We start from the raw sequence: 24,063 nt of genomic DNA, 5'->3' as shown, positions 1-24,063 counted from the left end.
AGAACAAGGGAATTTCGATGCTCCTTAAAGGACTTCCTCTGGAGAAAAACTCCTGTTTGCACAATGCTTCTGGAATCTTATTTTCTTTGTGATGTATTCAGAAAACAATATGTTAAGCTTTTTCTTTTTCAGACATAAGTGTTTTCTACTTAGGCTACCAGAGGTTGAATACAGAGCCCTGTGAATGTACCTAAGCAAATCTTAATTAATGGCATTCACTTCAAAATATGCCCAGTCCACTTCCAGACTGCCAAGGCAGAGTCAGGGTTCAAGTTACCATATGTTGACAGGGACAGGCTGACAACACTCTTCTCAGTCCAGAAGTTTTCCTCCTTGGTCCCTAAGTGCTCTTTCCCTGATCGCTCTGCAAATCTACTTCGTCTGTGCCATCTCCTCTTGAAACCAGGTTTCTTTGGAATGGAAAACGGGTAAAATAGCCATGGGTGCCTGAAGTCTTCCACTTTTGCCTTTTAGACCAAAATATCCGCTGCTTGATGTAATGCACGCATGAGTCATACTATTGCATGTATAATAGGAAATCCCAGTTAATAGCCTCCAGACCCTGTCATAAACTGTGTTATTATTTCTGATACAGTATGAGAGAAACTGCAGTATAGGAGAACTGAGAAAATTTGAAAACAAAATCACATGTTTTTAGTTTGAATCCCTCATTACGTCCTTCTCCTTCCTTGCTTTACTGCTTCTGTGACAACAATGGAATGATTTTCACTGTTCTACTTTTAGCCTCATTTACAGAAAATGCTTTGGGATTATGGTCCTATCATATTTCCTCACAGTGGATTTTGCTCCTTCTTTCCTTTGTTTTAGAGAGGTGCTCTAGCCACTGTTTAATGAACATTGTTTTTTTGTAGATAGAAATGAAGATCATGAGACCTGGAAACTAGTGTGATGAACAAAGGATATACCACCTAGAACCCCCTTTGAGGGGGTTTCACACTAGTGATGAACTGAGGCACTCATTTCTTATAACTGCTGGGAATGTTGAGTCCAGGAACTGTCCTCTGCCAAAGGGAGCTGCCTCGCCCAAAGTTACACTCCTTTCCACGGCCAGCCTGCATCCAATGACCGGTCAGTCTGAGGTACAAAGGGAGAACCATACTGCAGGACCATCCAGCCCCAGAGCTCCCTGTGGGGTCAGCTGAGGCCTATGTGGTGACAGCATAGCAGCTCAACTCCCTCTACCCCCACCCCAATTCCTCTTTCCTTCTGTCCCTGTTAGGTGTGACTCCAATATAGCCTCCAGTGAACCTCCTGAAGAAACTTCATCTCAGTTGATTTCCTAAAGAGGCTGACCTACAACACTCAGGCTAAAAATATTAGAAAGAAAATGATATGGTTTAGAGTGAGAGTCTTATTAAATCCCCATATCTATTTTTTTCTAAAAATATGACTTTGGCCTTGGATTAAAATGATTGAAGAACTTATAGATATCAGTTGCAAAAAAGGAAAAGATGTTAAAAGGTATGAAAATGTTTGCGATAAATGAGAAATGCATTTTATAACATTCATTAAAAAAATAAAAGTACCAAAATATCACTTTAAAAATCAGACTTGTGAAAAACATAAAATTTTAGCAAGGAGAATATTATTATTGGGTATTCTGGGGCAAAGAGCAGGTGAGTTTAGTATTGCTTTTTGGGGAGTGAATTGCCTAGTATATATAATAAATGCTCAGTGATTGAGGCAGCCGCCATACTAAGGACATTGAGGCTGGAAAGGGGGCTTCCAGTCAGAAAACTAAGGTACCAGTGAGGTTTGCCCCATGTGGACACCTCATCAAGACAGTAATTTTTACAACTTTTTCTTCAGGAGATTGATTTTATAACAACATTCAATGACTATTTCATTTAACACATAGTTATAACAATAATAATCACATAGATCTTTATTCAGGCAGGATATATGTATAAAAATAAGGAATTAGCATCTTTTTTCCTTAAAAACAGAACTTTACTGGGATTCTTTAGAAATTAATTTATACAAGTTATATCTGAAAGTGTTATCATTATAAATAAAAATTAAATAACACAAAAGTTCATAGAGTAAAAAGTTAAAATCCCTTTCTCGGGATAACTACTTTTCTGTTTTCTCTCATTCCCTTGGCTATGGGTGATATAGTTATTCTTGGACATATGCACACATGTAGGATGTCTTTCATTTTGTTTTTTTCTTATAGTCTTATGTTTCTAAGACCATACTTTAGATTGTTTTGTAACTTGCACTTTTTTTTTTACTGAATAGTGTTTTATCAATACTCTTTTTAACCGATTTAATTCAAACTACACTGTACTATTCTCAGCCACTATATTAGAATTAAATTTGATGCTACATTGAACCTAGGTTTGTTAGCTTTTCTTGGGGATCAGACTGCTTATCTAAGTGAAATAAATTAACTATTTAGATTTTCTAATATAAAATTTTATTTTTCTCAAAATGCAGAGACTTATATTTTTTTCTTTTCTTTTCAGACAGATTCAGTGGAGTCTTGGCTCCCAAAATCATTCTTTTAAAAATATCCAGGAAAAATTAAATCCCGGTCTAATTCCATTCTCAAAGTAACCTCGATATCTTCCTTTCCTTGCTATTACCCTGTCTTTTCCACAGATGTGTGTTTAAAAAAAAAAAAAAATGGTTGCGGGTAGGGGGACTAATTCCAACACTTAATTTTTGTTCATGTTTGTTTTCAAATCCTAGCGGCCTTTTTCTGCAGCAAAGGTCCTCTCTCCTGCGCTACCGTGGGTCTATAAAGTAAATTGCAAAATGCTACCAAAGTCTGGCTACATCCTCATAGTGACTGTTTAAACCTATTACTTTCTCTTTTAATCAAATCACTGTTGTGTCAAAATATACGATTCTCGCCATGAATCTCCCTGGCTTGTTACAGGTCACCGGGTGCACCTTGAAAATGTTTGCTCTCCTAAGCGTCTTCTCTCCAGTCTCTGGCTAAATGGCTCCAGACCAAGCCTGATCATTTTTCTATACACAGAGAACTCTAATTAATATAAACATAATGGCAAAGAGAACCTGTACTTTACAAATAGAGGAAGGGAAAATGCCTCGTTAGTAGGTATGTGGAACATCATTTGGACTATGGCAAAATGGGCGTGTAGACAGATATATGCATTCAAATTATACTAAGAAAAAAGCAAACTCTAAAAATTTCTTATCTTTGAATTACTGAGAGATTTCAGCCTTTATTCTTTTCTGCTTTAAGAAATATTTTATACAAAGCCACCAGAGGGCCAGTAAGGGAAATAGTAATTATGTTTAAACAGTGAACACTTCACTAACATAAAATATTTGTACAGGCTCTTAAACATGAAGTTAAGTGCCAGAGGCTATTTTCATTGTTTAATGTATTAAGTAAATAAAAATGTATCTAAGATGTGGACACACAATTAGTTTTGAGTTATTTATCCTGGAGTTTGTATGGTTTAGAAAAACTCCATCTTCTTGGCTGCTGCTGTCCTAATGCATTTAACTTCAGCCATCAGCTATGATTAAACACCTGCTGTTGTGGGGAAACAAAGCACACTAATCCAATATGTATTTCTGACATCTTAAATATCACCCAGTCCCCTGACATCAGGCACAGCTTTTCAGCGGGATGGAATTCCAGAGCATATTTTTCTAATTTATGGATGGACAATAAATCAAAATTAAGCCTTGGGCAATGAAATATACATCAGTGTGGAATGAACTGACTGCAAACGAAGACCCTGCACAACCGAGGGGAAGGATATATTAATGGAATCCTAAGCTGCAAACACTGAAGTGAAAATTAAGGAAGTTTATTTCACATTTTGTGCCTATAAAACCAAAAGGCAAAGACAGAGAATAAAATGTTTTCTTTTTTTTCTACGCACAGCCCTGGAGGAGCACAGTTAGATTTTTTAAAAAGTCACTGTTTTATAATATTTGCATGTTGGTGATGAAAAACCCAATCTCCAGTGCTCTTTTTGTTATTTTCAATATTTACGAAGGGTTTGAAGTGCATAGCCTGGTTTCAGTTTTGCTCTTCTGGAAGAGTGAACAAAGGCCACTGTAGACAGTCTTCAGTTCCCCCTGGGGAAGGTCAGGAGGGAGAAGGACATCTCCTCCTTCCAGGTGTACTGGGTTGGGCTAGATCTGCCCAATGCTGAATGAATCTTCCTTGTACTGACCTCCAACTACCTGGCACCCAGAGACAACCTTAGAGCTTTGCTCTCATCAGAGGCCCTCGGGCACCCTGTGTATATGGCCACCACCTCACTCTGGCACTCCCACTCTGGACCAAGGTCACGGTGGAGCTGCTCACATGGCTTATCCTTCTCACCCTTGCCAATGCCTAGCATCATACATCTTTAACAGAACCTGCCAGGGCAATCATCATATTTATCAGGGATAATGTTTTGTGTTTATAGGCATGTCAGGGTTCTTAACTAACATTATCTCTTGAGTCCTCACAGCACCTCTGTTAATGAGGTAAGTGGCAAATATTATTCAAATGTTAGAGACAGGGATACAGAGCCATAATGAAATTGAGAGCTTTGTCTTGGGCAGCATGGCAAATGGCAGAACTGAGAAAAGGAATCTTGCTAACTGGCTTCCAGTTCTAGATCTCACTTAGATAGCAAATTCCCCGCTTCAGCTGATGGAAGTTTCTTCAGGTCATTCTTCCTTCTTAAGGCACTTGCATTTATAGAACACTTATTTCTGTAGATTCATCTGTTACTTGCTTACTGACTTGTGTAGTATTTATTAATGAACAATTATATCTATAGATTCATGTTACTGAGAATGTTTAAATGATTAAAATTAACATCGAAAGAAATCATATCATTTAGGAAATAACTTTTCGTGTAGTCTCAGAAAGAAAGCAGCAGTTCCTGGCCCCAAATTTCTGTTTTAAAAATTCTAAATGGAATAATATTTGAGTGATGTTTTAAAATGTACATCCTCTGGGGTCAGTAATTTCTGGGACTGAGATACTTGGCTGCTACGAAGTTTAACAATGCAGGTTACGTCCCCTCTACCATTACAGTTTTCCTTTTTGCATTGACTCTTCTTTCTTGTTCAAATCCTCAATACTATTGCTTATAGAAAATATGCATAAGCCTGGCAGGAAATTCTTTGTATAAAAATGTAACTTAGTATTAATCATCTTATTAGTTTCTGAGTAAAATCTTTGTTCTTTGAGGTAATGGTTTTAAAAGACCTTTTTCATTATGCTATCACAATATTACATAGTAATGTTGGTGATAGTAATAATAATGGCTGATATAAATTGACAGTCTTGATCTGGAAGCTTTAAGTCAGTTAGCTCAAGTAGGCCTCATGAGCAGCCTACAGGGTCAGTACTGTTGTCACCTTTCTTGACAGCTGAGGACATGAACCTAGAGGAATCAGTCTCTTGCCAGAAGTCACACAGTAATGGATGGGGCAGAGAAGCAAACTCTGTCAGTTTGTCTGTAGAGCCTGCCTTTCAAATGTGTCATTATTCTATAAAATGCTCTAACACAAAGGAAAGTTTTGGCTTTCATATATTTTAATTTTTAAACTCTGCTGGTTAGCTTAACCTAGTCCTCTAGATGCAGTGTTACTCTGTAAATCACTGAGGGGAGTGACTGGTTGCTGTTCATCTTCACTGTCACATGAATGATTACAAGTAGAATTATAATATAAAAAATGGCATCTTCAAGATCCAGATAGTTCTCTATCTTCATCTGTAGCTCAAAGAGGTTGAGACTCTCTTCAAATCCAACATTTAGGTTATAGTCTCTCTTTTTTTAATTGATGTGAAACTCAGAACATAAAATTAACCATTTTAAAGTAAACAATTCAGTGACAGTATATTCACAATGGTGTACAATCACCATCTCTATTTATTTCTAAAAACATTTCATTTTCCCAAAAGAAACCAATATCCAACAAGCAGTTACTCCCCTTTTCTTATCTTTACAGCCTCTGGCAACCACCAATCTGCATCTTGTCTCTATGCATTGATATTTCCTATAAATGAAATCATAAAATATGTGACCTTTTATGACTGGTTTCTTTTACTAAGCATATTATTTTCTAGGTTCATCGATGACAGAGCACACATCAGTATTTCATTCTTTTTTATGGCTGAATAATATTCCATTATATGTATAGGCCACATTTTTGTTTATCCATTCATCCACTGATGGACACTTGAGTTGTTTTTACCTTTTGGTGATTATGAATAATGCTGTTATGAACATTCATGTATAAGTATTTGTTTGAGTATCTGTTTTCAATTCTTTTGAACCATATATATTTTTTAATAAACTTGTTATTTTGGATAAATTTAGAAATAAGCAAAAGCTGCAAAGGTAGTACAGAGCATTTCCCCTAATAGTAACATCTTATATATTCATGGTACATTTGCCAAAACTAGGAAACCGGCATTAGTAGAATATTATTTATAAACTCCAGACTTATTTAGATTTCACTAGCTTTCTCACTAATGTCATTTTTTCATTCCAGAATCCCTTTCAAGATTCCACACTGTGTTCAGTCATCATGTCTTGTTAGTCTCTTCTGGTTTGTAACAGTTTCTCAGTCTTTCCTTGTTTTCACAACCTTGAAAGTTTGAGGAGTTAGGTATTTTGTAGCATGTTCAATTTGGGTTTTTTTTCCCTCATGATTACACTGGAGTTTTGGGGAAGAATACCATAGAGGTGAAGAGTCCTTTTCATCACTTCGTGTCAGAGGGTATATGCTATCACCATGACATCACTGGAGACATTCATCTCAATTCCCTGCCTAAGGCTGTGTTTGCCAGGTTTCTCCACTGTAAAGTCCTTCCCCGACCTTTTCCATACTCCGCTTTTTAGAAGCAAGTCACTAAGTCCAGCCCACACTCCTAGAGGAAGGAGTATCTACATAAATTATTTGGAATTCTTCTGTATAAGAAAGTTTCTTTCCCACTTATTTATTCAATTATTTATTCATGTTAGTATGCACTCAAATATTTATTTTATATTTCATATCTTTTTGAAGTCTTGTCACCAGTACCCCTAAGAAAAGTGGTAAATGCAGAATGAGTGCTACTTGGAGTACTTTGAAGACAAAACGACCCTGCGCTTAATGTGAAATGTAGCAGCCACATAACAAGATGTACAATTCCCACAGGATGGGAGGTTTGAGGATGGTATTTACTGAGTAGAGATAGAACACATTTTGGTGTTAGCTTTTGATAGAAAGCTATATCTAAGCTTTTTAGAGGTTTCTTTGATTAGGGTTTAAGTTTTCTGATTCTTATTCTGTGCTCTTGTATTGTTTGTTGCCATCAAATCTTTGCATGTGTTCATATTTGGAGTTATTGTGTACTTATAGATATATTTCCACAGATTATTCCCGCACTCAGCTTACACTGACATTCCAAAAAACAGCTTGTATTCTCTACAGCTGTCTGTTATCCAGGATTTACAACCATGGGGTTTAGATATGGCGATACCTTAGAGACCAGGTGGTACCACTTACTCTTACTATTGAAGAAGAAATGGAGCCTTGTGGCCTTAGAGGCTCTCCCTAGATTATACACTTAATCAGTGGTAAAGCTACAAGTTAGAGATGGAGACACAGAGCCATGAAAAAAGCAAAAGCTTGTCTTGGGTTATACAGTAAGCTAATGGTGGAACGGAGAGAAATAACCATATTGGCTTGCTCTCTGCTCCCTATCAAAGCTATTCAGAGTATTTGTTTGATTAGTGTTTAGATTTTTGATTCCCTCTTCTGTGCTACTTTCATTTTAGAATTACATTGCTGTTATTGTTTTCAAAAGTTAAGATGCGTAGTATAACAATACATTTATTCACTTCCATAAGAGGAAACTTAATTTTTGGAGCTCTATTTTCATTTGCTAGAGAACATATGCAAATAGTGTCTGAACAATTACAAAGATATATAATTGTTTAGTTTACAGTCTCAGTATCATTATTTAACAGTCCTGCTATGCATATGAACACCTTACAGGTATAACAAAGCATTGCTTTTTATTGGAGATATTATGAGATTAGTATAACCTTCAATTTGGGGACTGCACCATTTAATATTGAAGCATAGTTGAGTATAGTTGAGAATCCATAGTGAGACAAATTATTGTTTAGTTATTATAAAATGCTGTATATAGATAATACTTAGGATATTTTTATTTCCATCAATATTACAGGCTAGATTAACTGAAAGCCCTTCTGCCATGAACACCTGGAATTCTTGGTTAAATACATTTTTTAAATTCTTTTGAACAAATTGATGACATCACAAGAAAGGGAAACACCCCGAAATAGAAAATAAAAAAAAACAACAGTCTTAAGTTTATGAACTGACACTAGAGCTACACTAGGGCACGGTGTCCACTTTGGCCCTCTGTTAACACTACCGAGATGGGAGGAAAAGTCTCCCATATGAGGCAGGAGTTAGAACTGACAACTCTACGCAAATCTAGGAACCTTAGGAAAAGAATGCACTAGGGGAGAAAAAAACCTGTTTATGAACACAAGAAAATTTCTATGCCAGCCTGGGCTCTAGATGAGAAAAAAAATCTCCCCTGAGGATGGATCTGGTCCAAGCAGGCTTGGAGCTTAATTTATATTAATTGTATTAATAGGAATCCCTAAGGTCAAAAATTCACGTAAAAGTAGTCTGGAGTTGGTGATATTTCTGAGTCAACTGGCAGAAGATAAAGTAAAAACCTCTTTGGAAGGACCATCCTTCCACTCAGGAAACACTTCCCAGATAAATCCTACTGAAGATGACTCCACAGTGCAAAATTACAAAACACACACGTGAAAATCAACAAATAGACCAATGGCTGATTAGACACTCAAGAGTTCATATAACAAAAAGACCTATTAAAACCTATAAAATAAGTTTGTTTAAAAATATCGAAGACATAAAAGGAGACATAAAATAAGAAAAGAACTAGACAATATGAAAATAGAACAGAAAAAAATTGAAAAGAAGACAACAAGCTTTTAGTAATAAAAATGTAACATTAGAAATTATATAATCAATGGATAGGCTATACAGCACATTAGACATAGCTGAACGACATTAGTGAACTGAAAAATTATCTAGAATGCAGCATGAGGTTAACGTGTTCTAAGTGTTCTAAGTTCTTTGATTTGTTAAGGAGGCAGAATAGACATTGATTAACGTTATATTCTGTTAAGTATGCATGTCAATTTTTAATAAATGACAACTAAAGTTGATTAAGTTTATATTTTGTTAGATATTCTTGTTATTTAATTTTTTTTAAATAATCTCTAAAGAATGACTACTGAAGCTGGCACAACTTCTAAAACCAGGGATGTGTGAGAGTAGGGGAGAGAAGGAAGGAAGGTAATAAAGAAAATTTAATCCAACAGAATTCGGAAAAGGAAAGAAAAAAGAGAAGAATAAACACAATAAAATAAAAGCACAATATAACATGGTAGAAATAATTCCATATATATATGAGTAATTATAATAAATGTATGTAATTTGACTAAACTCGCCAGTTCCAAGAGATTAAGTTTTTTTAACAATCTATCTGTTTCTTATAAGAGACAAATGTAAATTATTATATGTATAAATTATTATATGTTACAAATAAAAGAGAAGAAAAAGAAAGTTGGTAGTTTCATTATTACTAGACAAAAAAGGCAAAAAGTATTACTAGGGAGGAGATATAGATGGACACAGAGGGCCTGGAGCCAGACATTTGAAGAGCTGCACATGATATGAAAGGGAGACGCTATATCTGAAACACACTCATATTATTTTGTATGGTTCCAAAGGACAGAACCTGGGGGCAGAAATTACAGGAAGGCAGGCATTGACTCAATGTGTTGGAAGGAATTTTCTAACATTTAGCTCTCTAAAATGAAATGTACTTATCTCTGAAGGTAGTGGGGAAGCTGCTGAGGGGAATGCATAGGCTGAGCTAGACAGATGGTTTCCAAACCTGACTGTGCATCGGAATCACCTGGAGAGCTTTTTGAAAATACACATTTCATGGTCTCTTTCCTTTTTGAAAATACTCCCCAGATGATTCTGATGTAGCCAAATCAGAATTGGTCCATGGAATAGCATTTGTGAACGACTGGTCAGATGACCTCTAGCAAATGACTTTGACATTTGATAATTTAATCATACCTTTGTAGACATTTACCTATGAGCTGGGGAGGTTACTAGAAAACTAGAGAGGTGGAATTACTGTGTCCAGTGTACAGAAGAATAATAGAGGCGAGAATATCTGTGAAATTAGGTGTAACTCGATGAACATTCATCCCATGAGTTTCCTCCACCGTCCACAAGCTTTTCAGTAATTGTTGATGAAGATGATGAAAAGGAACATTTTCTACTTGTAACAAGTGGCCCAATAGGCCCGATATAGCTTATTGTTTACATCTCCAACCTCCTCATATTTCACATAAATAGAGACTCTATTACAAGTCTAGAGCTCCACAACTTTTCATATGCTCAGAAGTCACCTGGAAATCTTGGTAAAATGCAGATTTTGATTCAGTTGGATTAAGATAGGGCCCAATAAAATATATTTCTAAAAAGCTCTCTACTTAACCTATTACTAGGCATTCAAGAACCTTCTCTTTCTTTAGATAAAGAGGGAAGCTCTTTTGATTTTACAAAGACCCTGCGATCTTTAGACCAATTTGTCATTTTGTCTTAGTATCTCTGTGAATTAATAAGGAGAAGAAGAGGCTAAAAAAGGCACTATGTAGACTGGATTAAGCAACAGGGCATGGGAGTCAGGGCAAAAGTTCAGAGCAGAGAATGATAACACCTTAAAAGCTTAAAACTCTATTTTCACACCCAGAACAGGATAGCATAAAGTAATGGCATAAAGAAGGCCTACTTGCCTGTCAGAAAACCAGCACTGCAGTCTCAGAGTGGATTTCTTGTTTTATTTTGTTTTGATTTGCTTGTTTTTGTTTTTTAAGTTTTTGTCCTTTCATAAAGCACTTAATTTTCCTGAGACTGTTTTGTCTCTGGGATATACAACTAGGACTTTCATGTGCTTTATCATTCTTTTTATTTAGGTAAAATTCATATAATATAAAATTGACCTTTTTAAAGTGAGAAATTCAGTAGCATTTAGTATATTCACAATGTTGTACAACCACCACTACCTCTACCTAGTTCCAAAACATTTTCATCGCTCCAGAAGAAAACCTACACCCATTAAACATTCGCTTCCGTAGCCCCTCACAATCACAAATCTGTTTTCTGTCTCTATGGATTGACCTATTCTGAGTATTTCAGGTAAACGGAATCATTGCAATATGTGACATTTTATGTCTGGCTTCTTTCACTTAGCACAATCTTTTCTAGGTTCATCCGTGATATAGCATGTATCAGTACTTCATCCCATATTATAGCTGAATAATATTCCATCATACGCATATACCCCATTTTGTTCATCCATTCACCTGTTGATGAACATTAGGGTTGTTTTCATCTTTTGGCTATTGCAGATAGTGCTACTATGAACCAGAGTATACAAGTATTTTTTGAGTATCTGTTTTTGTAATTTATTGTTTTTAAATTTACCATCTCATTTGATTATCAAATTGGGTTAAAAAGGTAAATATTTTACTAAAAAGAAACGAGCTCAGAGTGACTTGCTCAAGGTTCATGAGTCATAAGGACCCAGAAACTCAAAGGAAGTCCAGTGCTTTTTCAAGTTAATACCACCAAGAGCTCAGCTGTCTTGAGAGTCAAAAGAGAGACTGTGTATAAAAATGATTAGTGGCCTGAAAAAGCACTGCGTTTGTCAGTTGGTGTTGGTAGTTAGTATTCGACATACCGATTGATGCTGCAGGAACAGTTTCCTACTCGGGAGGTCAGAGCGTGCTGTCTCTATTATGGCCAGAAGAGAGGTTTTAGAATTGCAAAAGGTATAACAGAGTGGTTGGACACCAGCAAAGGAGTTTGACAAGGTTGTCACATCTGTTCAATATTTCTGCTAAAATAATCATGGGTATTGCTGTTGATGGTTACCATAGTGGTATTAAGGTTGGCAGAAGGAGATGATGTAATCTCGAGTATGCTGATGACATCCTGGCTGCTGAGTCTGTGGTTTCTGCACTGGGAAAGCTGGTGCCTTAGACAAGGGAAGATTTAGACACTGATAATGGCAGCTGAAAAGCAGAATATTCTCACAGCAGCGCAAACTGGGACTGAATAAGAAAAACAAGTGAAGGGTTATGCTGCCAATAGTTTATGATAGGCAGTGAGAGCGATGGCCCTCTGGCCTATAAAAGAGAGAGCAAATGGCATAGTCAGCATTCACGAGGATGAAGTCCTGAGCATAAAAAGTCTGCTGGGGCGGCGGTTGGCTTCACATTATCTCTCCTCAGATCCCTTCTTGGTTCTAATTTAGTCCCGCTGCCTGATTAGTATGAAATAGCTGTGCACTGAGTCTCAATTTACAGATTTTTACAGAAATAAGAGATGAAGATCAACACAGAAATGTGGCTACTGTCAAGCTGAGTTAAACCCAGAGTGATGATGACGATATCTTAGTGAAGGAGAAGAATGACAACAGGCTGAAAGAAAGCATCATCTGTTTCCAGAATCCTAGAAGATTTCCTTCTAAAATAACTCATTCTGTGTGTCTTGATTTCCTGACAAGTAAATCTTGAAGAACAGAACTGGCATTTATCAGGGCAAATACTCATATGTGGGTCTCTCTGGAAGGATTTGTGACAGGGTTTGTAAAAATTGTTTTTGAAGAATTCATTGCAGTATGAGGGTTCCCAGAATCTTCTTTGAAAATCAAAATATTTATTTCGATCATGTGTATTTTTGTGATTATGAAAATATTTATTATGGAAAATTTACGGAAATACAGAAAAGAGGAAAAATCGTGCATATTTTCACAACTTAAAAATAATCAGTTAACATTTTTTCATTTCTTCTTCTAATATTTTACCTATCTTTATTAATTATTTATATAATTGGGACCCTAATTTATGTTCAATTGGTTTCCTGCTTTTAAAAAATTACTTATTTGTATGTATATTTCTGGCCGCTTCTCTGTATCCAAGGGTCATTCTAGGGCTTGAGTTTCCTAAAGAATGTCTAATTATTCCCAGTGAGAGCAGAGGAAAATCAAGGCCTAGAGTTATCTATCCTTTCTAGACAGAAAATGACTCCGATTTGAGCAAACTGCTCCTCTAACATAGTTCAAAGCTGCTAATTTTCTCTGAATACTTAATATGGTAGTGAGCCTATGGCAAATTTCAGATTTCCTTGGAAACTTTCCTTGGAAAGCTGTTTCTGCTTTGCAATTTTACACACAAAGTTGACATGGGAAGACAACTTAGATATCTCCATAGTGTGGTGGAAACCTGAGGCCTAGGGTAAAGTGGAGTCGGGGTGGGGAAAAAAAAAGACTGTGGTAGATCTAGAAATTATTCTGGAATGCCTTTTTCCTTTCTTTCTGTGTGTCCAGCCCCTATTTACACTTCCAAGACTAATTTGAGTCTCATCTCCTCCTGTAAAGCCTTTTCCAGCTAATCTCCTTTTTCCTCATCTCAGATTTTACTTACAGTTTAGACCTGACAGTCCAACTCTTTGATCATGGACTGGCTCAAGGTGCTTCACAACCCTAACCGTTTCCTATGCGGAGTTAGTGAGCCCTGTAGTAGGTTAGAGATGGCCCCAAATTCTCCTCTCATGGAGATTTGGGGTCCGTGTCTCCTCCTCTTGAATTTGGATGGGCCCTGTGACTCTATGACCAATGGGATGCTGGGCCAGCTTCTGATCCTAGGCTTTAAAGGGCTCTACTTCCTGTCTCTTTGAACCCTTGCTCTGAGGAGAGCCAGTCCAACTCCCCTGAGACCACCATGCATGGAAATAGAATATTGCATTCCAGATCTCAGCTTCCACCCATTTCAGCCGAAATGCCAATCATTTGAATGAAGGCACCATGGTGAACATTCCAGGCCTAGCATATGCCACATAGAGAAGAACCGAGACCCCGGATATATGATCTGCTTGAGCTGTCCCATTACCAGCTGAAGTCCCAGTAATCAAGGAACAGAACAAATTGTATAGGTGAGTCCTGACCCATAAAATCATGAGATAAAATAATATTATTGTTTTTGTATACTCACAAGATTTTGTGGTAGTTTATTATGCAGCTATAGATAACTAGAATGCACTCCTTGGGGCCAGAAGCTCGACATTTTATCAGTGGTTTTCAAAATTTGCTGTGCATTTAAATCACCTAAGGATCTTGTTAAAAGGCAGATTTTGACTCATTAGGTCTGGGGTCGAGCCTGAGTCTACATTTCTCATAAGCTCTCAGGTGAGAAGGATTCTGCTGCTCCTGGATCCTGCTACGAGTAGAAAAATGTGCTGAGAAGCAAAGGGTACCAGTCAGGGAATATTAGAGGTGCATTTGTACAACTTCTAGATTTATTAGTTGACTATCTTCATAAATTGAAAAGCGTCTGCCATAAGACACTTGACTTACAGCAGAATTTCTCAAAGTGTGGTCTCTGGATTCACTTGCATTCATATCACCTGAATTTGTTAAAAATGTAAGTATACCTCAAGCCTGCAGAGTCAAAATAGAAGGAGCAGGAATCATCATATCGAACAAGATCTCCAGGTAAATCTTAAGCACTGTTAGAATTTGAGAACTACTGGCAAAGTAGAAAGAGAACTGAATTAATAGAATGGTTTTAGTTCTGACGTTGGGCCCTAAATGAAGGCTAGCAAATCACCTCGCTTTCTGGGGCTCAGTTTCTACATCCATAAGGAGGGGAGATAGATGAACTATAATGAATTCTATCTCTGATGTAGTGTATATCCTACAGACTCCATGACAGAGGTTAATGCAACCTCTCCCTCTCTAGTCCTCTCTGCACGCTCTGCCCTCAAAAGGACAGCCATCTACGGTGTCATTGTCTTCACCGTTGTCTTCTTTGGCTCACAGAGAAGTAGATATGATCAAAAAGCACATAATGCAGGACGTGCCATTTCATTTCAAAATATTTTTAAAGCAAATATCAGTGTCAAGGCCAATGTCTCCTCAGAACAACATATATCTTCATTCGATATTGTAATTAAACTTAAATCATTTCTTAAATTATGTGTTTTAAATGGCAATTGTACAGCCTTTAAGGTTTCCTCTTGCCTTGAGTACCATTGGGTAAATGTGTTCATGATTGAATTAGCAGACCTTTGATTTTAAAAGGACTTTTCAGTGATCTTTTATGGTAGATTAAAAAGCAATTTACTAATTTACAGTTCATAGGAATTCCGTGCCCTCCTTGAGTTTTGTAAATCAATTCTGTGCTAATAAATGTGACTATAGCTCTAAATGTTTCATTTGAGAACAGCTGGTGTCACATACAACCCTAAACTCACAATTACATAATCAGTAAAACTATGTTTTGTGAGCTTTTTTGTGCCCACCATGAGCCCCTCTTAGGAATCCCTTCATTTGTAGCTGTCAACTTAGTCTTTAGTCAAGGTGGGAAAGATCTAACCAACAGGACTGGGACCTAACACCTTAATTGTTTGCTCATCTTTCCTCTAATCTCTTCCCTTTATTACACTGAGTAATCACCATTGAAAGAGAACTCAGGGCTCTTCCTCCTGGGTATGGCTCTCTGAGCAACTGAGACTCCCCCACCCCTATGTGTTCCAAAGAATATGTAATAGTAATAGTAATAATAATAATAAATAATAATAATAATAGTTAATATAGGTAGAGTCCTTATTACATGCCAGCTGTTAGCTTATTTAATCTTCATAACAATTCTATGAAATTCATGTCATTAACACTTGTATTTTACAGTTAAAGAAACTGAGGCATAGATTAAATAACTTTCCCAGGGTTCTAGAAGTAGTAAATAGTGGAGCTGAGATTTGAACACAAGGAGTTTGGCTCCAGACCTTGTGCTTATAACCAAAATACCATGCTGCTTTTATCCCTCATGATGAATGGACTCTTTCCACATAAACCCATTCAATTTCAGGTGGTGACTGATTTTCCAAAAGGAGGTATGTATTATTTATATTGTGGACAGGCATACGAAACCAGCAGATAACACCCTTAAAGCTCAACACACATGGAAGAAATAGTCAACAACTTGGGTTTTTTTTTTTCCTTTCAAATTCAATTGCAAACTATATGTCAGCCTTTGACAAGTCAACTCAAATCTGTCTCAAGTGGAACTGAAAGGTTCAGGTCCCCGATGGAGAGTTGAGCATTTTCCTCAGTAGGTTCCTGGAAATGGGTCTGGCATGATTGGAATCAGGAAAAGACACTCTGCCCTCTGACATTCCTTCGATTGGAGGGAGATGGCTAATGAAAGATGGTGTTAGATTTGCCTTATTATGGCAGCAGAGCTGGGGCTTTGGTTGAAGATGAGTTTTTTTCCTGTCTTTCTTGGGGTTTTGCCATTGCAAAGGGAATTTGAATCATGATAGGCAAGTAGAAGAAGGGGCTGGGCTGTAATAGTTCAAAGACAAGGCATTGGAAGGGTGGAGAAATGAAGCCACGCAGCCCAAATGTGGGCATCAGTGACAGGCAAACTCAGACGCTATCCAAAGTTGTTCATCCAGAACTTTTTGCAAAAGTTACAACTCTCTTAAATTGAGGAATAATAGAAAGTCAGATGTACTAAACATCAATCTCCCCTGTTCTAGGTCTTCTTGAACCTGGCATCTTTGTCGAAAGATAAATTGTTTGTTCCCAAAACAGTTGCTTCATAATTACTGAGCCAGAACTAGTAGGAGAAGTACCTAGAAATTGGGTTCAGATTTCACAGCCTTTTGCCATCTTTGAATTTTCTAGTCCATTCTCCTCTCGACTTTTGCATTTTTCTTTTATCCTTCTCCTATAATGGAATGGCAGATTGGGAAGCAGGTCAACTCTGCCTTTTCTGTGACAGTCGAGCAGCCCCCTGGGTGGGGGAAGGCTGGCAAGGCATTGGGCATAGAGGCAGCGACCTTAGATAATGGGGGGAGCCCAGCAGGCAGGAGGCCTCTTAACATCAGGGCCCCATGGCGTGAGGGCTTCACCAACATGCCACCTAAACTCCCAGCACCTCTCTCACTTTAACCATCCCCAGGTCCTGGCCCATCCAGGGTAGCTAAGCCCTCTGGAAGTTTAGAATTTAGGATTGAGGAGTTGGAGTCTGGCCTTCTCTGAGTTATCCTTAGACTTTAAGATGTTGGCAATAACGTTATCACCAGAAGCAGGATGGGGGATGAGGGGGTGTCAGGGAGATGACTACCTTAGAAGTAATACAAATAGTGCTCTTTAAAATTTTCCAGATGCTAAAAAGGGACTCTAGACTTAGATTTGCCTCCTTCATTCATTTTGAGGTTATTACTATATTTCTCCCCCATTCCTTATATCATTGTCAGAAAGAGAAAATTAAAATGACTCTTCTTCTTCATGTGTATTACCTCTTTTTTACCCTTTTCTTTTAAAAGTCAACTATACTTCTACCCAAACTGTGCACTGCTCTATACTCTGCCCCTTCTTCCCTTCTCACTCATTTTCCGATCCCTTTCTTCTGGTTTCTCCTCCTCTTTTGCCAGTCTGGCTCTCCTCCCTGCCCTACATCTCCCTAAGCCCTCCTTCCTTGTCCTTCCTTTTAGTCCTTATTTTCACAAATTAACATAGTATAAGCATTAACTGGCAACCACCCTGAAAAGAGATGAAGCAGTGAAGGGAAAGGAAGCTTTACTGCCAGGTTTTAACTAATTCTTGCTACCAGCCCTGAGTTCTGTGGCATTTGCCACAGCTGTGAAATTGCGACAAACAAGGGGCTGCTCTTATATTTCTAACCTTTCCTCTGGTGGTCCTGAAGACACGAATTGAATGTTGAACAGTCATATCACGTCACGTCACCTTTTAAATGTATTATATATTCTTTTGAAAGAGAATTGAGAGAAGCTCAGATGGGTGGGAGTTGGAGGTCAAACTAGGAGTCTCTATTTTACAGCAGAAAAATAGTAATTTCTTTTATCAAAAGAAATTTATCATCTTAGTAATCCAGTAATGAGCTGGCATCAAAATGAGGTATTAATTTTCTAAGAATTAACCCTAAGCATATATGTATATGTAAATATATATATCCCTCATAACTGCAGAAGAAAATGTTTTTAAAAACACCTCCATTCTTTTAAGAGTGATGAAGGGTTGGGAATGGTGAGAAAGAAGAGTTGTCAAATGAAGAGTAAAACAGCCTATGACATCATTACCACCTGCCCCAGCAGCTACAAATTTCTCTGTCTTCATTCTTAGATCAACAGTGTTCGTTAACAGTGTTCTCTTTAGAATGTGAGGGCATTCGGTAATGAAAGGAACAGATTGTGTCTCTATTCGAATCTTCTATATATAGCATCTAGCCCCGTGACACAATAAATGTAGGGCTCCGGCTCTGTTCCAGGCACTGTGCTGATGATTATACACATTATCTCATTTCATCCTCAGGCCAGCCCTGTGAGGAACGTAAACTGATTATATCACTTTAGGAATGGGGACACAGAAACTTAGAGAGGTTAAGTAAAATGCCAAAGTCACAGAGATGGCCACACACTCAGGTTTTCAATAAATACTTTTAATTTTTTTTAACCTTTTGGTTTTTTTTTTTTTTTAATGGTTATAAAGGTATTTCATGCCTAGTCCAGCAGTGAGCCAACCAGAGCCAGCTTTGAAGGCTGGTACACAGGCTGGCTCTGCTACCTCTCGCATGTGGCTTTTATCTTCAGGTCCAAAGCAGAGGCTCATGTTCACATTTCTAGCCCTCATTAAAGGAAGAATAGGAGGTCTAAGGAAATTGCATTTTTCTTTAAGAACCTGACCAGTTGAACTCTGGTCATACTTGTGTCCACGCATATCCCATTTGCCCAAAGTTGGTCACACGGCCCACATCTAGCTTCACAGGAGGCTAAGAGATATAGCCTCTGGTTGAGCAGCTATGATCCCAGCTAACACAGAATCATGTATTGTGTTGGGGGTGTTGGGGTGGTCTCTATTGCTAAAGAAAGGAGAATGTGGAGAGAGGAAGAAGGCAGGCAGTTAGCAGGCAATTAATAGACTATCAGAGTGTTAACCTGAAATTTTGCCTTTATAATAAAAAGAGTTAGCTATTCAAATAGTATAAGAAAGATCTTTGAAGGGGCCCTTAAAGAACTTAGTCAATTTACAAGCTATGTATAAATAGCCATAAAATATTACTCAAGCAGGTCAAGGACCTCTACTTGGGTCTGATTATAGCACTAACTAGCTGTGTGACCTCGGACACATTACCGGTAATTAGTTTCTCTCAGTCTATTTTCTCATTTATAATTTTGTCCTGATAATACTAGGACAATAATAAGGATAAAGATTACATGCGATATCCATAGAAGGATCCTGGCTCAGAGTATTTGCTCAAAATTATAGGTCTTTATTACTGTTCAGTCAATAAGCTTTCAATACTCTTTGAGACACAGTAGGAGAAAGGAAGCAGAAATAGTGTTTGTTAAGTAGGGAATTTGCATACAGACGAAAACTAGCTAAAGTAAAATGGAGTATCAGAACAATTGGGAGTGCAATAAAGCAAAATGTATTTATATCCCAATTTAACAGTGACTATTAGTAAGTTCAAGTGGAATTAGTAAAGTGTCATATTTTTCCTTGGTGTTCTGTTGTTTTTTTATTTGAAAACATCTTTATTTTACCTTCATTCTTGAAGAATATTTTTACTGGATACAGGATTCTGGGTTGACAGTGGTGTTTTTATTTCAGCACTTTTAAGATTTCTTGTGGCCTCCATTGTTTCTGATAAGAAGTCGGCGTTAATTCTTATTGTTGTTTCCCTCTGTGTAATATGTTATTTTTTCTCTAGCTGCTTTCAAGATTTTGTCTTTGTCTTTTTTTCTCAGAAATTTGACTATGATATACACAGATGTGGTTTTCTTTGTATTTCTGTCTTGTGGTTTGCTGAACTTCTTGAATCTGTAAATCTGTATCTTTCCCCAGGTTTTGGAAATTTGGGTTATTATTTCTTCAAATATTTTGTCTGCCTTATTCCCTTTCTCCTCAACTCTTGGGATTTAAATTTCACAGGACTTAAACTTTATGATGTTGTTCCACAGATCCCTGAGGATCTGTTCATGTTTTTCTTTTTTTTTCTCTCTGTTCTTCAAACTGAATAATTTTTGTGGATTGATCTTGAAATTCTCTGACTCTTTTGTTTGTCACCTCTATTCTTCTACTAAGTCCCAACCAGAGAACTTTATTTTAGATATTTTATTTTTCGTTTCCAAGATTTCCATTTGATTCTTTCTTTACAGTTTTTATTTTTCTGCTGAGATTTCCTATTCATTCATTGAAAGTTTATTTTCCTTTATGTCCTTGAGCATAGTTAAAACAGCTATTTTAAACTCCTTGTCTGCTAATTTCAATATGTGGGTCATCTTTGGGTTGATCTTCATTGATTTTATTTTCTCTTGGGTCTAGGTCACATTTTCTAATATATTTATACATTTGAATTGCATCCTGGACATTGAACGATATACTTTAAAGACCTTGGATTCTATTTTGTCCTTCTGAAAGTTATTGCTTTTTAAAAAATAAATAAATAAAACAGGCAGCTAACTTGGCTGGACAGCAGCTAAAATTTCATTCAGCACTTTCTTATCTGGGCTGCTTGGAATCCGCCCTATATATGAATAGTTCTGTGGTCAGTTAGAGACTTGGGAAGAGTTTCTACACAGAATTTAGGACTTTCTCTGGCTCTCTCTTTTTTGAAATATCCTCTCTTCACTTTTGGGTTGCTGTGGTACCTCTGAACTCTTTTCTCATATTCTTTAAGGCACTAAAACATTAGACTTTCTATCCTATTGTTAGCTGCCCAGCTCAGCATAGACTAAGGCCTGCTCTTAAGTAAAAAGCCATAAGAAAAGAAAAATTCATCCATGCCATTCCTTCCTCCAATTGTTAGCTTCCTTCAAGTGTCTTCTTTTGGTTGTTCTCTAGTGCCTTACAGGTATTTGTTTATTTTTATTTTGTTCAGCATTCATAATTATTATTTTTGGTCCAAAGATAACAAGAGAGTTGATTTAATAGGGGCTTCTTTTCCATTTTCAGAAGCTAGAGTGTCTGCTACATTGTAAGGCACAGTAGAATATAATTAAGTGTGGTATACTAAAGATGGCTTGGATTCTTCAAAATCTTTCCTTTGATACATGGGATCTGTCTTCTTTCCCCTTGAATCTGTGTGGACTCTTCTTTGACCAACAGAATATGGTAGAGTTAGTACTGAGTCGCTTTGGGCCAACATGTTAAGAGAACTTGTATCTTCCGGTTTCTGTTTGTGGGCATACTTTTTCTTAGAGCCGGATTCTCATTTCCGTGTAAGAAATATGACAACATTCAGGCTTTCATTCTGTGAGCAAGCCCAGACTAGCTATATGGAAAGGGTATGTGGAGAAACAAATTCAGTTATGTATTTTGAAGGAGAGAGGGAGAAAGAGAGGTGGGGAGAGAGAGAGACCCAGACAGCTGCCAGCTTTCCAACTTCTAGTCTTCTGAGTTGTCCCAGCTGAGGTCCAAGGCATCATAATTCTTCATTCTCACTTCAAAATTATGATGTGTATAATACTACTAATAAATTATTGTTTTGCGCCACGAAGTTTGGGGGTAGTTTGTTACACAGCAGCTAACCAGCTTATTATCAAATTCATATTATTTTAAATAACAAATAGGTTTTTTTTTAATGGAAAATACCCAACTGCCTATATTATATCTGAGATGTTAGTGTTCACAGTCTGAGTAAATCTACCTGTTGAACTTATACTATCCTAATTTTTTCCCCTCTTAGCTGCTTCTGGAATTACAGGCACAGAATCTTAGGAGAACATAACTAGGCATTGAAGGTTATACTTTGTGAATCAACTTATTTTTGTGTTGGCAAAAGCAGCAGTGCCATTATTAACAGATGAAGAAACTGAGAAGCAGTTTAAGAATAAGTGGGGAGTAGGGTCACTATGGCAGTGAATCGAGTGTTCCCAAATTCATAGCTTAGTTCAAAGAACATATTGATTGATTATTGATTGATTTCTGACAAGTTAGGTCAATGAACATAGATGAGTTCAAAATAGCTACTATTATTCAATTGTGAGTCTTAAAAGGAAAATCAAATTGAAGCCTTTGGATCTCCTTTTTTTGCACTGATCCCTTTTAGCATCAATTAGACTGTGTCCTGCTAAGATATTCTAATTTTTAGCACAAGAAGAAAATGAATTGATTTCAGGGTTGATCTCTCTTAACATTTAAAAGGAAATACTTCCATGAAAATATGGGCACCTTAACCATAGAATAAATGGCTTGACATTTGTGAGAGCAAAATAGTCAATATAAACAGAATTTTCATATTGAAAAATAAATCATTAACCTAGTTATTGCTAAGTTCAGTTTCAAAAACTTGAATATGTCATTAATATATTTTTTCTTCCACTTTCTCTTTATTAAGGGAGCCTCTATCTCAGAGAAGGAATTGGCTGCCTTCCCTAATATCCCTGACTCTTGGATAGGCTAACAGTCTCAGTTTTTCTCTCCTTCCTCACAGCTCTAGTACCAAGATGGGGACCTCCCCCATAATGAACAGGAGCAATTTGGAGAGACAGATTCAGTCACGTACCTTGATGTGGTGAGTAAATGTCGAACCTTTACAGAAGCATTCCATGAAAGGCTACACTTTCTCTTCTGAGTGTCTTGATAATAGAAATAAAATCAGGCTGGAAATTCATTTATAGGGTCCACTCTCAAAGCATGTTACCATGTCAAATTCTTTAACACTCCTCCCATTAACAGGTAGAATCTCATTCTCCTCCTCCTTGAGTATGGGGCATTAGTCTCTCACTTTGAGTGAATAGAATGCAAAAGAAATGATGCTGTGTGACTTCAGAGGCTAGATTAGAAAAGACAACACAGCTCCTTGCCAGCACTCTCTCTTGGAATGCTTGTTCTGGGAACACAGTCACTATGCTGTGAAGAAGCCCGGGTCATGTGAAAAGGCCATGTGTAGATATTTCAGCTAGATCTCAACTAGCAGCCAACATCAATTTGCAAGCATGAGTCAGGAGCCCTAGAGATGATTCCATCATTAGCCACTCTCTGTCTGCAAACAGGTGACCCCAAGCAAGAACTTCCTGGCTGAGCCTAGTCGACCACTTAAACTGTGAGAGAAAATAATTGCAAAGTGATTGCTGTTGTTTTAAGCCACTAAGTTTTGGGGTGATTTGTCACACAGCAGTAGATGACTGGAATACCATTCAAAGCAATATGTATTTTGTTTAGTTCTTTGTTATATAAACAGCATCACAGTCAGCTCTTCAAGCTTCAGTTTCACCCAGTTAGCACTCTATCTTAGTTTAGATTCTCCTCAAAGCAAACCTGAGACAAGGACTTGGGTGTGGGTAGTTGATGTGGGAGACAATCATAGGAAGCAAAAGTGAAGTAGAGGAGAAAGTAAGGTAGTAAAGAAATAAAACAATAAATGTTTGCAAATTAGTTGGTCACTGCAGTTGATAGCTGGGGCTCAATCTCACTTGAGAATCCTCTGAGGATCCACATAGAGTATGCCTCAGAATTGTTACCCCAGAAGATGAAGGCTAGAACATCTATCCACTCATTTCATCCCTCATAGTTTGGGCTTGCCTTATAGAGGCATATCTGGGTTATAGCTACTTACAGATGAACGTCCTTCTGCAGCTCAGGAAAATGCAGAGTGTAGGGATCTCCTGCATATGTTCGAAGTGGGACACTGGCAATGGTGCAAGGAGCTGTCCACCATAGCTGTGCCAAAGTCAAGGGGCTCAAGGGAATGTGACACAGTGCATTATAGGTATTTGCCACATCCTCTGATCTGGGAGAACTTTTCAAAACACAAATCTGCTTTCAAAACAGTCCCCTAATTCATATATTTCAGTGGTTCCCCATCGCTCAAAGGGAAAAAAATCCGTACCATGGTCGCACGTGGTCTGGCCCTACCTATCTCTAGCTCTTCTTGT

The 24,063-nt window shown here is 37.4% G+C and overlaps 1 long non-coding RNA gene across 1 annotated transcript in view; it reads left to right on the top strand.

Moving 5' to 3' along the window:
- Window positions 1-23,788, top strand: part of LOC120612460 (uncharacterized) — a 28,806-nt gene extending 5,018 nt beyond the window's left edge. Inside the window, exon 3 of the long non-coding RNA XR_005655447.1 lies at window positions 22,620-23,788. This is a non-coding gene — a long non-coding RNA (uncharacterized LOC120612460). The remainder of the gene's footprint in view (window positions 1-22,619) is intronic.
- The last annotated feature ends 275 nt before the right edge of the window (window positions 23,789-24,063 follow it).

Source organism: Pteropus medius, unplaced genomic scaffold (genome assembly GCF_902729225.1).
Source record: "Pteropus medius unplaced genomic scaffold, Ma_sr-lr_union100, whole genome shotgun sequence".
Classification (NCBI taxonomy): domain Eukaryota; kingdom Metazoa; phylum Chordata; class Mammalia; order Chiroptera; family Pteropodidae; genus Pteropus; species Pteropus medius.
Note: the sequence above shows the minus strand (reverse complement) of the source record. Positions and strands in the feature narration are given on the sequence as shown.